At 52.9% G+C, this 14,224-nt stretch overlaps 1 protein-coding gene and 1 pseudogene across 3 annotated transcripts in view; both read left to right on the forward strand.

Annotated features, from left to right (window-relative positions):
* LOC306665873 (leucine-rich repeat and fibronectin type-III domain-containing protein 2) overlaps positions 1 to 14,224 on the forward strand; it is a 185,336-nt gene that overhangs the window by 136,222 nt on the left and 34,890 nt on the right. The window lies entirely within an intron of this gene.
* LOC306666946 (leucine-rich repeat and fibronectin type-III domain-containing protein 2-like) lies at positions 4,562 to 14,021 on the forward strand (annotated as a pseudogene). The gene is made up of 2 exons: positions 4,562 to 4,595; positions 12,651 to 14,021. The product of its transcript is annotated as a leucine-rich repeat and fibronectin type-III domain-containing protein 2-like (transcript).

Below are 14,224 nucleotides of genomic sequence, written 5' to 3' on the forward strand. Positions count from 1 at the left end.
ATACAAGAAACCTGCCAGAGGTGTTCCCCTGCAGGTAAGTAGCAGAGACAGAATCCAGATCCAGGCAGTCTGTGCTTTTCCAGAGCCCCAGTCCAGGAGGGATGAGGCTGGTACCAGGAAGAGGGACATCCAAGCCCAACAGACATGCGTGGCAGTGTCATGCAGGAGTGCTGGACCCCGCAGGCCCACATGCCAGGGCTGGAGGGAGCACAGAGGCAAGATTTGCAAGCTGTGACTCTGAGACAGAGGAGGAGGAAGAAAGATATTCTGCTTTTCAAAGGAATAAACACTAAAGCTTAGGGTGCAAGAGTGGACATGAAGTCCCTAGAAAATTCTAGAAAAGGCTTTCTCACTAGATGACAGTGAACCCTTGCCAAGACTGCTGACCCAATATGGGTTTGCAAAGGACAAATCTGGCCAAGTTATTGAACCCTATCTTCAGGAGACGTCGTGGACCAGTAGTTCTTGACCTTGTATCTGCCCCCTTGACAGGCCCGAGGACAGTGCTCCTGGAGGACATCCTCCCTACAGTGCTCTCCACTGTACCCACCTACTGCCCCTCCAGGGAAGTGGGCCGGAATCTCTGGAGTGACAGGTGTAACTGGACAGACACCCTAGGGGGTTCCACTGGCTGAGTCACTAGCACAAACAGCCTATCACAAATGTGTGGGACATTTGACAAACCCGCGTGCTGTACCGAGGACAAATGGAGAAGTATGAACTGATCAAATAGCCACCGTGATTCTGACGCTGATGTGAACATGCTAGAAGGTGGTGGACTCACACCCCCAGCGACTGGACCGATTTCTGTGCAGCTCAATATGTCTCATTGGCATGTTATCTATGGAGAAAATATGCTTGAAAAATTGTCATGTCTACCCATCTGTCATCTGCTGTCTGTCTACCTACCTATCTAGCTTGGTTCAAGGACTTAATTGCAATTGCCCAAGTTCAAGGTGAGGAAACCCTTGCCTTGACTGGAGTTCCATGTGCATAGGCTCAGAGCTGTCCTTGCTCCAAACACCACAGTCACAAAGTGCTGGAGGCGCCAAGAAGGCTCCCAGGGTTCTTAGCTGCATTAGTCGAGGTCTGCTGCTCAGATCAGGGGATGGTTAATGGATACTGAGTCATTCAGACTGGTCAGAGTGGGGCCCCGAAGAGATTTAATTTAGGATGGTCCGGATTTAGGGTCACGTACACAAACTGCAATGTCTCCAGAGGTTGTGGATGAGAATGTGATCCTGGAAACTCATGTGAGATGGGGTGAAGTTGACCTCGGAGATGAGAGGATGTAGGAAGCTCCTTTAACCTTATTTGAAGACTTATGGGTAGGAGAAGGAACAACACACACACCACACACACACACACACACACCACAACACACACACACAGAGAGAGGACAGCAGGCACTGGTCCTTTGCAAGAATTAAATTCTGAGAGCACCAGCTTTACAGGACCCCTCCCACTGCTTTCCACAGGCTGAGAGGTTGGCGTCAGCTTTCCACCCACCTCCCTCTCCAGCACCTGTTATTCTTGTCTACTGTCTCTGTATCCCTCAGCGCCCAGTAAGTCCTGGCCCACCCAGCTATTGTGTCGACATTTGGTGACCTGCTCAGAATGAAGATGAGCTTTGATGCTGCCCCATAGCAGCCTAAGGAAGAGCCGTTGGGAGCTGTGGGCTGCCCATCTGAGAGAGACCCTGAGGAGACCCCAGCTGGTCCAGCCCCAGGGATTACCAAGCAGGTGCCCCGACCTTCCAGGCAGGAGTGGAAACACTTGACCTACATGACCCTAGGCCTTTTGAAGCTCTGGCTTCACTTCAGACTTCCAGAACCCCATGAGCAGGATGATGCAGCTCCTGCCATTGCTACACTTGCCTGCTTTTACGTGTTGGGGACCGCTGCAGCATCTGGCGCCCCAGTGTTAGGGAGACCTGTCTGTGGGGCATTTCACAACCCCAGGTCCTCAGGTCAGAAACAAGAATCCTAGATGGAGGGTTCAGAGGGCCCACCCCAGGTAGACACAGGCCATTGGCAGGAACTGTCCTGCACTCCAGGGGTGGCCGTGCCGGCTTGGGGTAATGCCAACTCCGGCTGGCTCGGGTGGGATTGGGATCTGACAGTGCAAACAGAACCTTGCTCTTCTGTCACACAACAAGCTCCCTAATTGCCTAATGACCCTGGCTGCCCTCCCAAGGCATTCGTCCTCCCCAGTGCACATGGCTGAGCCCTGCAGGCGGGCACCGGGACATGCTGTCCACAAACAATCCTCAAACGGGGGCCTGGCCTCTTTCCCGAGTGACTGGGGAGAGCTGGCAGTCACATCTCTCATGGCCAGGGCCTACCCTTCCAGAATGGGGCTAGCATCGACGGGGGACTATATCAGGAAAGAGGAGTAGGCAGATGGGAGGGGCGTCCCCCACTCCCTGCCCCCAGAGGGAGCAACAACCCGGCCAGCTGGACCTCATCCCTGATGTGACATGGGAAGTTAAGTGCCCTGCATGTCATTATCAGCCCGAGTGACATTCACAAACACTTGTCTCTAAGGGTCGTCAAGAACATCTGTCACCAGGCGTGATGTTGGAACAGTCCCCAGGAGGGCCAGGGGGAGCAGTGAGCATGCTTCCAAAGCACAGTGTGGAATTAGCCAGGATGCAGAGTCTCCTCCATGTCGCTGATTCACCAGCGCAGCATCTCCACATGGGCGAGGAGAGGGTCTGTGGGAGGAGGGCCCTGATCTGTCTGCACACTCCCGCACGCCCTCCCCCACCCCGACAGAAATTTCCAGCTTACTAAGTTTGGCGGGCTGGAGGGTGCATCTCTTACTGCCGCTCTGTCTCCCATGGGGGAGGGGGTGCGGGAAGAGGACGGAAGAAGACAGTTTAGACCGTTTCCACTGCAGCCGGAGCTTATCTGGTCACACCTGGCAGAGCTCCGCCCCCAACCAGGAAAACACAGCCACCTCCACCAGAGGAAGGAGGGAGATTTACTCATCAGCTGGCACCAGGAGTTCCGGGAGCCTGGGGAAAAGCGGGATAGGGACAGGGCACCCTAAAGGGAAGGGGCATGCCAGGACAGGGTCTGCGCACCAACCCTGGGGAAGCTCCTGGATCAGCTGTGGTCCCCAGTCTGGCTCTCCTGAAAAGGTGGGTTGAGCTTCCACAGGCAGAAGAAGAGAAGGCAGGAAGGGGAAACTGGGGTGACCGGGGCAAGAGTCCGCTCCTTAGGCAAAGCCCAACCAAAATCAGCCTGCCTGAATTCACACTTCCACAGATTTTGCCACATGGATCATTGGTATCTGACATCCATAAGTAGGGGTCGGGCAAATAATATTGTACCCACTTTGTAGTTGGTAAATCCAAGTCTCAGATGAATAGAGTAGATTCCCTAAGTTTCACAAGGCAAAGCATAAGAAATACAGTCTCCCAGACCCGGCCTTTCCCACCGCGCCATGGACCCTGCTGCAGGCACACCTCACAGATGACGCAGAGCGTTCATGAAGCCTGGAGACGTGGGGTGGGGACAACTGGGGCCTCTCTTTCTGGGAAGAGTGGGGAATCCTGCCAGAGTCACAGGAGTTTTCTCTGTCAACTTTTGTTGTTTCCCCACATTTCCAAATTCCAGCAATGTTGGCACAAAGCAGACAGAGAGGTGCCAGCCAGAACCTTGAGTCCACCTAGAGACAGCCACCGGGACCAGCTAGCAGGAATTCTGGGCAAGACGAAGATCTCTGCATCCCGTACCCATCAGGTGAGCCATGGAGGAGTGGCAAGCTGTCAGCGGTCTCACAGAGAAAGCAGATGAACAGAAAAGTGGATTTAACCTGGCTTACATCCACAGGAGTTGATGTCCCTCTGTTGAGAGAAATTCAGTGGAAGAGAGTTCAGGTCTGGTTTTCTGTGCAGCACGGTCACAAGGGGCCGAGCTCCTTCTGTCTTCTTCCCTGCCATCCTCAGCACACAGTTTCTGTCTTTAAGGTCACTTCATAGTACAAAGTAGCTGCTGGAACCCTAGCTATCACAGCTGTCTTTCAGTCAGCAGGACAGATGAAAAACAGAAGAGCAAGAGGAAAAAGTGAGAGATTTCTCAGAAGCCCCATCCAATTACTTCTGTTCACACCTCAGTGGTGCGCATTTCTGCAAGGGAGTCTGGGAAATGTTTTGTTTTAAACTCCAGCACAGTGCACTGCAGTGATCCAGAGAAGATAGGGAGGCAGCCAGCACTTTCATGGCCTTTGCATGCACCCTAGCTCCATTATTCACTGGTGCTGAGACCAGAGCAGATCTCTTCACTGCTCTCAATCTTCATTTTTCATCTGTAAAATGGGAACAGATTCCTTTATGTATAGTTCATAGGATGGGGTGAGGACAGAATGAAGTCACGTCTTGGAAAGAGCATCCTTCACGGTCAACTAGGACACACTGGTAACATAAGTAAGTACTTATGTTAGGAGGAGCCTCCCACTTTTGCTTCTCGGGCAACATCTTGCCTCTGTTTGCCAGGATGCCTCTTGTGTCTCCATTTTTCAAACCTAGAGAACTGTAAACCTGGAAGATGATACGATGAGGGATCCATTGCAAGGGATGGAGGTCTACGGTGTGTACCTACTTTTTGAAATATTTGCATTTCAGTTTGGAGCTCTGTAAAACCCAAAGGAGTAGATCTCTAATGGTGGAATTTCAGGCCCAGATACTGGTGCAGGGCGGGGTGCCAGGTAGACCCAGGCCTCCACAGGGCAGCTCCGTGAGGAGGGAGGACATTGCGAACATCTGCCTCAGATCTAGGAAGCAGGACTCAGTGCTTGGGGTGAAGGAAGTGGGCACCCCCTGTCCTGGGGAGCCCCGACCTGCTGGCAAAACACAACCCTTACCTCTAATGAACTTCAAATCTGATGTCCCCCCAAGATGTCACCACATAATCACGTCCACTCACCACAGTGAACTTTAGCACTATCTGGCCTGTGCTAGCCTCCAGCCTGGGGGGCTCGAATGTGAAAAGCCAATTTTAATTTTAGCCTGAGCCAAACATAATGAGGAGAGTAAATCATAGAGAATGTTCCCCGGCCAAATGGAAAAGAGGTTTGGATTATCTGCAGCTTTGAATTATCCATCCCACTGCCCCTTCACTAGCCCTATGCTGTGGAGGACAAGGACAAGAGGTCCTCAGGAAGGGCCAGAGGATGCTGGGAGGGTGGGTGCTGGGCAGTCTGCATGTCTGAGGCGTCTGTGACTCAGATGTGAGGTGTGGTGACGGTGAGGGCTGGGTCCCTGGATTTGGAATTGCTTGGGAAAACCAGGGACAAGGGGCAAAGCCCCTGAGAGTCCCCAGGGATGGAAGTGCACCCCTGGGTGTGCACATTCTCCAGCCTGGCTCTCTGGGATGAGAAGGGAGTGGTCCTCCCAGGTTTCCACAGCTGCTTCCTGGCTGAAGATTTCATCCAAGGGAAAGATACTTGAAATAGGGTCAGGGTGTCTTTAGAGAAAGAACCTTGAAAGCCACACGTGAATTAAGGCAGAAATCTGCACGCGCGTCACCGGAGCCACCGCAGTCACACCTGAGTGTGGAATGAAGGCAGGTGGGAGGAGGGCGAGTCTGAGGCCTAGATGGATGCAGAGAGCTGCCAGCCATGGGCTGTCTATGTCCCCAACACGGGGAAAGATCACAGGCAACCATGGAGATTAATGCATTTGAAGTTGACAAGGCGGCAGCAAAACAGCATTTGTTTCCATCAAAGCCGAACAAACAGGCCGTACTCCCTCGCCCCCCTTCCTCTAGCAGCGCAGCCTCACGTGCACTGCACATCCGGGTAGTTTGGGAAACCAGTCCTCCTCCACCCACCCGGGCCTGTCACGTGGACACACGGATCCCTCCCTCTCTCAGCTCCCTTCATGCCCCACCCCTCGGTCTCACACACCCCCAGAGCGCTGTCACTCACGCCTGCTGCCCCACACTGACCTTCCTCACATGCACGCCCTGGGTCTCCTCTCCAACTCCTCAGTCACCTCACCCAGCTCAGGCCAGGCCAGACCCTCATTAGCGCAGGGGCTCCTACGAGTCACGGCCACGCTGGGCAGAAGATGTTTCCATTGAACTATGGCTGTGGTCATTCCTGTGCAAACTGAGGTCTCCTTCCTCCAATAAATTGTGCGCCCGTTGGTCGCCGAGGAGAAGCTGCGTGGTTTTCCTGGCAGTTTTCATGCCCCTGTGTCTCGCCTCCACCGCAGCCCAGGCTGTCGGTAGCTCATATAAGACAATTATAATTAAGAACTTTGCCTTGGGCTGGCTTCCTCAGAAGTGGAGCACAGGTTTGAAACAAGGATTTCAGCGTAAGTGGTTTATTTGGGTGATTTCAGGAAACATGGGGAGAGAAGTGGAAAAATGAGGCCTGGCAAGGGAAGGAGGCCAGTAGATGCAGTTTCAAGGTGACTTAAAGGGAAACTGAGTCTCAGTCCCACTGGGGTTCTCTAGGGGACACCATAGAACATGCCTCAATGTGATCCCAGCCAAGGGGAGAGGGAATGGAGGTATTTCTCCCCCATCTCCTACTAGCATTGGCTGGGGACTATTCCCAGGGGGCACTCATTCCCAGCAGGCCTGGCCAGCCCACAGGGACAAGCCATCCCCCTGCGGCACGTGGGAGGGCACTGACCTGTGAGAAGCACCAAAGGCCAAGCTGTTCATGGGGAAGCACCTAGTGGCTGGCTCAGTCACTCACTGATTCACTCATCAGACCCATCCCCGGTGCCTGCTTAGGCCAGGTACTGGGCTTGCTGCTGGGGATTCAGAGCTGAACAGAATGCAATCCCTGCCAAGAAGGGGGTCCCAGGTGAATGGGGGATAGAAGGCAGGCAAACACATAATTACCTTGCAGCACAATAAAAGCCATCATGGATGCATTGACAGAGAGGCGTGGTGCTGTCATTGAGCAGGAAGGAAGCATTCTGTGCTTAATAACTTAGGCTAACAACTGCTTATCTTGCACAATAGAAGTTTAAAACAGCCTCAATGGCCTCCTCTTCCCTTTCTATGTTTTAGACATTGTTTCCCCTTTTCTTTGCTGTTGTCTGTCCCAGCAAAGGCCGCTCTTCTTCTCTCGTTAATGAAGGGCTCTGGGGGTTCAAGATGTGGCTCCCATCCCCATGGCAGCTCAGGGGAGACTCTTACCCATCCTCTGTGCAAATGTCTTTCTGCTGCCACCAGCTGGGGTGTGAGGGGGCTGGGGCCTCTCTTGGTGATTCTTGCTCTTCCTCTGGCTCTCTTCTTTCTCGCTGGAAGCTGACTCCAACAGCAAAGTCGGTTGTACCTCCCCTGTCAGGCAAGGGGACACCCAACACACACTTATCACACAGGTCCCACATCTTCTTGTGGTTCTAGAAGGATCCCTATAAGCAGTAGTGCTGGAGACAGGGTTGGGAAATCAGCTCTCTGAAGCCTAGAGGCTTTTCTTACCCTTAGAATAATTGTGGTCCAGATTGTCACTTTTCGAGTCCATGGGCACCACTGGGCCCGGGTCCCCCCCACCCCTTGCCCCAGAGCCAGTGCCCGGCTCCTCTGGAATGTGTGATTCAGAGCAGCAGATTGCTGGGAGGGAAGTCTGGAGGGGAGGTGCCGGCAGCTGCCTCCAGGTGGCAGATCCAGCCCCGCCCACTCTTATTAATTCACACTTTCCCAGCCTGGAGCACCCTGGAGGGGCCCATTCTTTTTACCTGAAGTTGGAGACAAGCATCTTGCTTGATTTACAGGCTAGAGGGGCGGGTGGCTCCGGCTGGTTGCTAAGGTATCTTTTAAATGGAAATGGGGTGGAGAGATGGCACAGACACTGAGCCGGCCATCTGCTAAATGTTGCTTCTTCCGTCTGCAGCAGCACCGAGGAGATTCTGACAGGGAGGCGGCCCCAGAGGGGATGGAGGCAGGGCCTAGCGGGTGGGAAGGATGGGGCCTGCAGTCTTCCAGCCGGGAACAGGACCTTTCCTTTTCTTCCACTCTCTGTCCCCACCTTTCTTTTTTCCTTTTGTTTTAAATATAAACTCCTGTCTGGAGCCTTTGATTGCAAACACACAGCCTAGTTTCACAATTCTGTATTTATTGCCAGTACATTTCTCTCTGTGTACGTGTGTGTGTGTGCAGGTGTGTATGACTCACCACCATTGGGGCCCAACGGGGGTCTTTCTGAGCCGGTGCAGCCTCTGATTCTGAGAACCTCCGTGTTCCTTCCAGGCCTTTCCCCAAGAGGGGTACCCAAATGGAGTGGAACAGCTGGGGCATCACCAGTTCCTAGGCCATCCTGTAGTGGAAACAGCCAGTTTCTCTGGGTATACCAGGCGTGTGGAAGCCTCCAAAGGGAACTCCTGTGCTCTGAGCATGGCCTGGAGCCAGGCAATCCTCAGTGTGAATTATGGTTCTTCCCAGGGTAGCTAGGGGAGTTTGGGAGGGCCCGACCTGCTTTGAACCTCACTTCGTAGTGGTTAAAATGTCGATGGCAATACTCAGGGGTGCAAGGAATGGTGGGGCAGGTTGCTCACTGCACAAGTTTGCTCAGTTAACCTGCCCTATAAATGCCCAGTGGGGACACCACTTTCTCCCTGTACAAGGGCACCTTCAGCCCTGGTGACAGCACTCACCTTCCAGTCTTTCCAGGACCACACGGAGAAATCTAAAGGAGGGAGGAGATATTGTTCCTACCCTGGATAAACCCCCAAGACTGGGCTGATGGGGGCACTGCAGGTTGGAGCAGGGAGAGGGTCTCTTCCTCTCAGACTCCTCTGATTCTGCCTCTCCTTGCGTCCCCACCCTCTCCCCTGGTGGTTGCTGAGCAGAGCTCACTGGGACTCCTCCTTCAAAGCTGATCCTGACATTTGATACCGGCATCTCTTTCGCAGTCTGGCTTCTGATCCCACAGGGCTCTCAGCTCTGCCCAAAAATAATCCCACGGCCCTTCCACCTACTTTCATTTGTGACTTCGTACCTGCTCCTAGCCCTTGTCTCCTAACTGCCACCTCTCCTTGTTCCCTTCCACCACCCACACCCTGGGGTTGTGAAGTAACCTGCCCGACTCCCTCCTCCACCTCTTCCCACCGCACCCCCACCGGCTAGGCACTGATTGCAGATTCACTCCTTCATTGTCTCCCTCTGTTCTTGGGGCTTAAACCGCCTTTTGTTTGGCTGTTAGAGTAATGTATTAAGTGACGGTTCTCAGAATACAATTTTAATTAAGATTCAATAGTCACTTCTCTGTCAGTAATCTTCCATGCTGATTACTTAAAATATATTTACCCGGCTCTATTATGTCACAGATCTGAATTCATTAGACATTTGTTAATCCTCAACAAACTTTTTTTTTTTTTTTTTTTAAGTGCAGTTGCTTAGCATCATTTACAAAGCAGAGCTGTTGAAGCAATAGGCCCTGGGTTTCGGGCTCTGGGCTGCAGGGTGCACATCCAAGTGTCCCACCTTCCCTTCTTGCTGCCACCACTTTTGCTGGCTCCTGGGGGCAGGCAGCAGAGTCCCAGGATGTGGCAGGCAGCCATCCACATTGCCCTGGTGGAGAGAGAGAGGATCCCAAGGGACAATAGAAGAGACCAGCACAGGCCATCGGATAGTCTTGGCCCTAGACCCAGATGCATATGACAAATATACATTTCTGACGTGTGCCGTGATGAGACAATGTAGGGAAGCATCACGTGGCCTTGGAACACTGAAGCAGTTACTGAGCGACAAGAGCTCACAAGGAAGACAGTCTTCCTCGTGTGGCCAAGGAGCTTGTACAGCCACCACCAGCCGTGGCCAGGGACTTCCTTGGCTATGGCTGTCCCTGACCCCCAGGGAGTATGGGGTACCACCTCTCAACATAGCTCAGGTGGCCACAGCAGGCAAAGGAATGTCACCTCCTTCACTCTGCATCACAGAGCCCAATATCTGGAAAACCCAAGGGGACGCCTCAAGCCACAGGGAGAAGACTTCCCCTGCTTTATCAGGCCACAGCTGAGCAGGCACCCAGAAGGCCAGAACACATGTATGCACAGAGCAGGATAGCAGGTGGGAAGCTTCCATCTCTCCACATCCGGGCATAGATGGACCCGGCTGGACATGGGGCAGGGAGGGCATGCCCACCTCAGGCAGGGGCTTGGTGAGAATAAGTGCTGGCAGGACTGGCAGCGGCCAAGGGGAGCCCAGAGCAGAAGTGGGTGGAATGAGGCATTTGATAAATGCTTTTCAACAGAGTACTCATAATGAAGACGATGAAAGAAGCACAATCCTCTACAACAGAGGTCAGAAGACATTTTCGTAAAGAACAAGATAGTTCAACTTTGCTGGCTACATGTTATCTGCTGCGACTACTCCCCTCTGCCACCGTAGCAGGAAGAAAATCCTAGACAGTATGCAAATGAATGAGTGGCCGTGTTCCAATAAAACTGTATTTACAAAAGCAGATGGCAAGAGAGATTCGACCTGTGAGCTATGGTTCACAGTACTGTCCATTATGGAAACTAAAGTCCATAGGTGGCTGGCGAGCATTTGAAATGTGTGCTAAGTATAAAATACACACCCGATTTTGAAGATTTCATACAAATAAAACAATGTTCAAGGCCTCATTAATAATTGTTTTGACAATGTACTGAAATAGGATTTTGGATATAGTGGGTGAAATAAAATGTTATCAAAATTAATCTTACCTATTTCTTTTTTAGGTTTCTAAAAATAGCCACTAGAAAATTTACACTTACATTTATGGCTCACATTGTATTTCTGCTCCACAGGGCTGTTTTTAGAGTGCCATCTCCAGGTGAAATGTAGGGTAAATCACTGGCTCTTGAAAGGTCTCAGGTGGGAATTTACCCTTCAACAGGCCCCATGACGGAATTCGAATCTACATAATAAAGATTCTGATTGGAAAACTGTTTTAAATTACTCCTGTACACATTCCTTTTTCTTAAAACTTGCTAGTTTTTTGTTTGTATCAATAGTCTTCAAATTGGGACCTCTGGAACTTTACTTCCTCAAGATGTTAATAACTGTTGCTTTAAAGGGATAGCTTTAGAGTTTCAAAAATGGGAGTGAAGCACAATTCAGTACTAACCCAGTGTCTTACTGTAGCAGACTCCCTCAACTCTTCTGAACTGGTGAATGTCTGGAGCTTTTGCAAGAGCAAACGAGTAGGCAGCGCTTCCCCAACTTATTGGCCTCAGAAGCCGGTTTTGCAGAATCCAATTAGCACTCCTAGAAGGCAGTTTGAGAAATGCTGGTCTGCATGATGCTGCACAACAGTGTGCATGATTTTCCCAAAGTCCAACTCAATTGGTTGCTTTTAGCACAAAACAAATAAGGTGGATAAAGTCGCTCTCACATGGACAACTGAGAAAACCTTAAGGTTTGGAGGCACACAGGCTTCAGCAAATTGCTGTTGCATTCTGCCCTAGAGAGTAGATTCATTCAAAAGTGCCTACTAAGTGCCAGTGGTGTATACAGTGGTGAGTAAAAAAGAGCCCCTTCCCCTGGAGGCTTTGCTGCCAGCAGGGACTACAAACAATAAACCAGACAAGTAGGTAAAATAGCAAGTGAAGTAGACCTTGACAGGTTCCAAGGAGGAGATACCCAGCAGGGGAGAGGGACCTGCTGAGCCGGGGAACCCAGGGGAGGGTTGTCAGGGAAGCCAAAGTGATTTTTGAATAAAGACCCAACGTGGCCAGGTTAATTCTCACTTCCTTGTAAGGGTTCAGATACCAAATATGTGAGGGTCCACAAGAGGACCCAGCATGTGCTCAGAAGCTGGTTTCTTTGCCTCCCTCCCTGCGTCCCTTTTCACTTCCTTCAACTCTCAGAGACTGTGAACTATGTGGATTCTCCTTGGGGAAGACATTCTCCAATGCCAGTCCCCTACTCACCCCAGGTTCTCTTCTCCTTCCCCTCTTCCTCCTCCTCCCTTCTTCTTCGTACTAGAGATTGAACTCAGGGATGCTCTACCACTGAGCTAGATTTCCAGCCCTTTCAAATTTTATTTTGACAAATGATCTTAACCAGGTTGGACTGGAACTTGCAATTCTGCCTCAGCCTCCTAAGAAGCTGGAATGATGGGTCTGTTCCACGTCCTTATTAAGTTCCGTGTCCTTATTCTTAAGGAATGCTAGCCTAATTTTATTTTCTGTTAAGCCTAACCCAACTAAGAAGGTAACACTGTACTTCAAAAGACAGCCATAATATACCTTCAAACCCAACTATTATTGGATGAACACTGGATATGGTATCCTCCATCCATCCATCCACCTGCTCACCTTCCATCCATCCATCCATCCATCCATCCATCCATCCATCCAACAGATATTTGTTGAGCACCAACTGTGTTCCAGGCAGTGTGCGAGATGCTTGAGATACAGCAATTCATAAAACAGACAGAGGCACCTTCCCCCATGGAGCTGGAGCTCTAGAAGGGAAACAAACAATATGCATAATAAACGAATTGATTAAATAGGATGTTAGAAGGAAAAGAGCAACCTGGACCTGAATTAGTGGGACTGTAGGAGAAGGCAGGAGAGCTTGCCTGGGCAGGGCGGTCCTCTGCCTCTCCGCGAGGCAGTGGGTTGAGGAGGGAGGAAGCTCTGTGAGGGCATTTAGGAACTCACCTCCTGACCTTCACCTTCTGTGCCTCCCTTCCAGGCACCGTGGCCGATGTGACCAGACCATGGAGACCCTGCTTGGTGGGCTGCTGGCGTTTGGCATGGCGTTTGCTGTGGTTGGATGCCTGCCCCAAGTACTGTGTCTGCCAGAACCTGTCTGAGTCACTGGGGACCCTGTGCCCCTCCAAGGGGCTGCTCTTCGTGCCCCCCGACATCGACCGGAGGACAGTGGAGCTGCGCCTGGGCGGCAACTTCATCATCCACATCGGCCGCCAGGACTTCGCCAACATGACGGGGCTGGTGGACCTGACTCTGTCCAGGAACACCATCAGCCACATCCAGCCCTTCTCCTCCTGGACCTGGAGAGCCTGCGCTCCCTGCACCTGGACAGCAATCGGCTGCCCAGCCTGGGGGAGGACACCCTCCGGGGCCTGGTCAACTTGCAGCACCTCATCGTCAACAACAACCAGCTGGCGGGCATCGCCGATGATGCCTTCGAGGACTTCCTGCTGACGCTGGAGGACCTGGACCTCTCCTACAACAACCTGCACGGCCTGCCTTGGGACTCCGTGCGGCGCATGGTCAACCTCCACCAGCTGAGCCTGGACCACAACCTGCTGGACCACATCGCCGAGGGCACGTTTGCTGACCTGCAGAAACTGGCCCGCCTGGACCTCACCTCCAACAGGCTGCAGAAGCTGCCGCCAGATCCCATCTTTGCCCGCTCCCAGGCTTCGGCCCTGACCGCCACACCCTTGCCCCGCCCTTGTCCTTCAGTTTCGGGGGGAACCCGCTGCACTGCAATTGCGAGCTGCTTTGGCTGCGGAGGCTCGCGCGGGACGATGACCCTGGAGACCTGCGGCTCCCCGGGCGCGCTCAAGGGCCGTTACTTCTGGCACGTGCGCGAGGAGGAGTTCGTGTGTGAGCCGCCTCTCATCACGCAGCACACGCACAAGCTGCTGGTCCTGGAGGGCCAGGCGGCCACGCTCAAGTGCAAGGCCATCGGGGACCCCAGCCCCCTTATCCACTGGGTAGCGCCTGATGACCGGTGGTGGGGAACTCCTCAAGGACCGCTGTGTACGACAACGGCACCCTGGATATCCTCATCACCACGTCTCAGGACAGTGGCGCCTTCACCTGCATTGCGGCCAACGCGGCGGGGGAGGCCACGGCCACCGTGGAGGTCTCCATCGTTCAGCTGCCGCACCTCAGCAACAGCACCAGCCCGCTCGGCGCCCCCAAGTCCCGCCTCTCCGACATCACCGGCTCCAGCAAGACTGGCCGGAGCGGTGGGGGCAGTGGGGGCGGGGAGCCTCCAAAAGCACCCCGGAAAGGGCCGTGCCTGGTGTCCGATGTGACCACCACCTCGGCCTGGTCAAGTGGTCGGTCAGCAAGTCAGCGCCGCGGGTGAAGATGTACCAGCTGCAGTACAACTGCTCCGACGACGAGGTACCTGATCTACAGGTGAGCCAGGGCTGGGCAGAGGCAGGGGCTGCATCTGGCAGGAAGGAGGAGGGAGCAATGATGCTTTTGAGCTGTTGCCACCTATACCTCTTTCTTCCCCCGGTGCCTGCGGGGCCCACTGTGCCATTTGTGCAGGTTAAAAGGAGACAG

Source organism: Sciurus vulgaris, assembly GCF_902686455.1.
Source record: "Sciurus vulgaris genome assembly, chromosome: 7".
Lineage (NCBI taxonomy): Eukaryota > Metazoa > Chordata > Mammalia > Rodentia > Sciuridae > Sciurus > Sciurus vulgaris.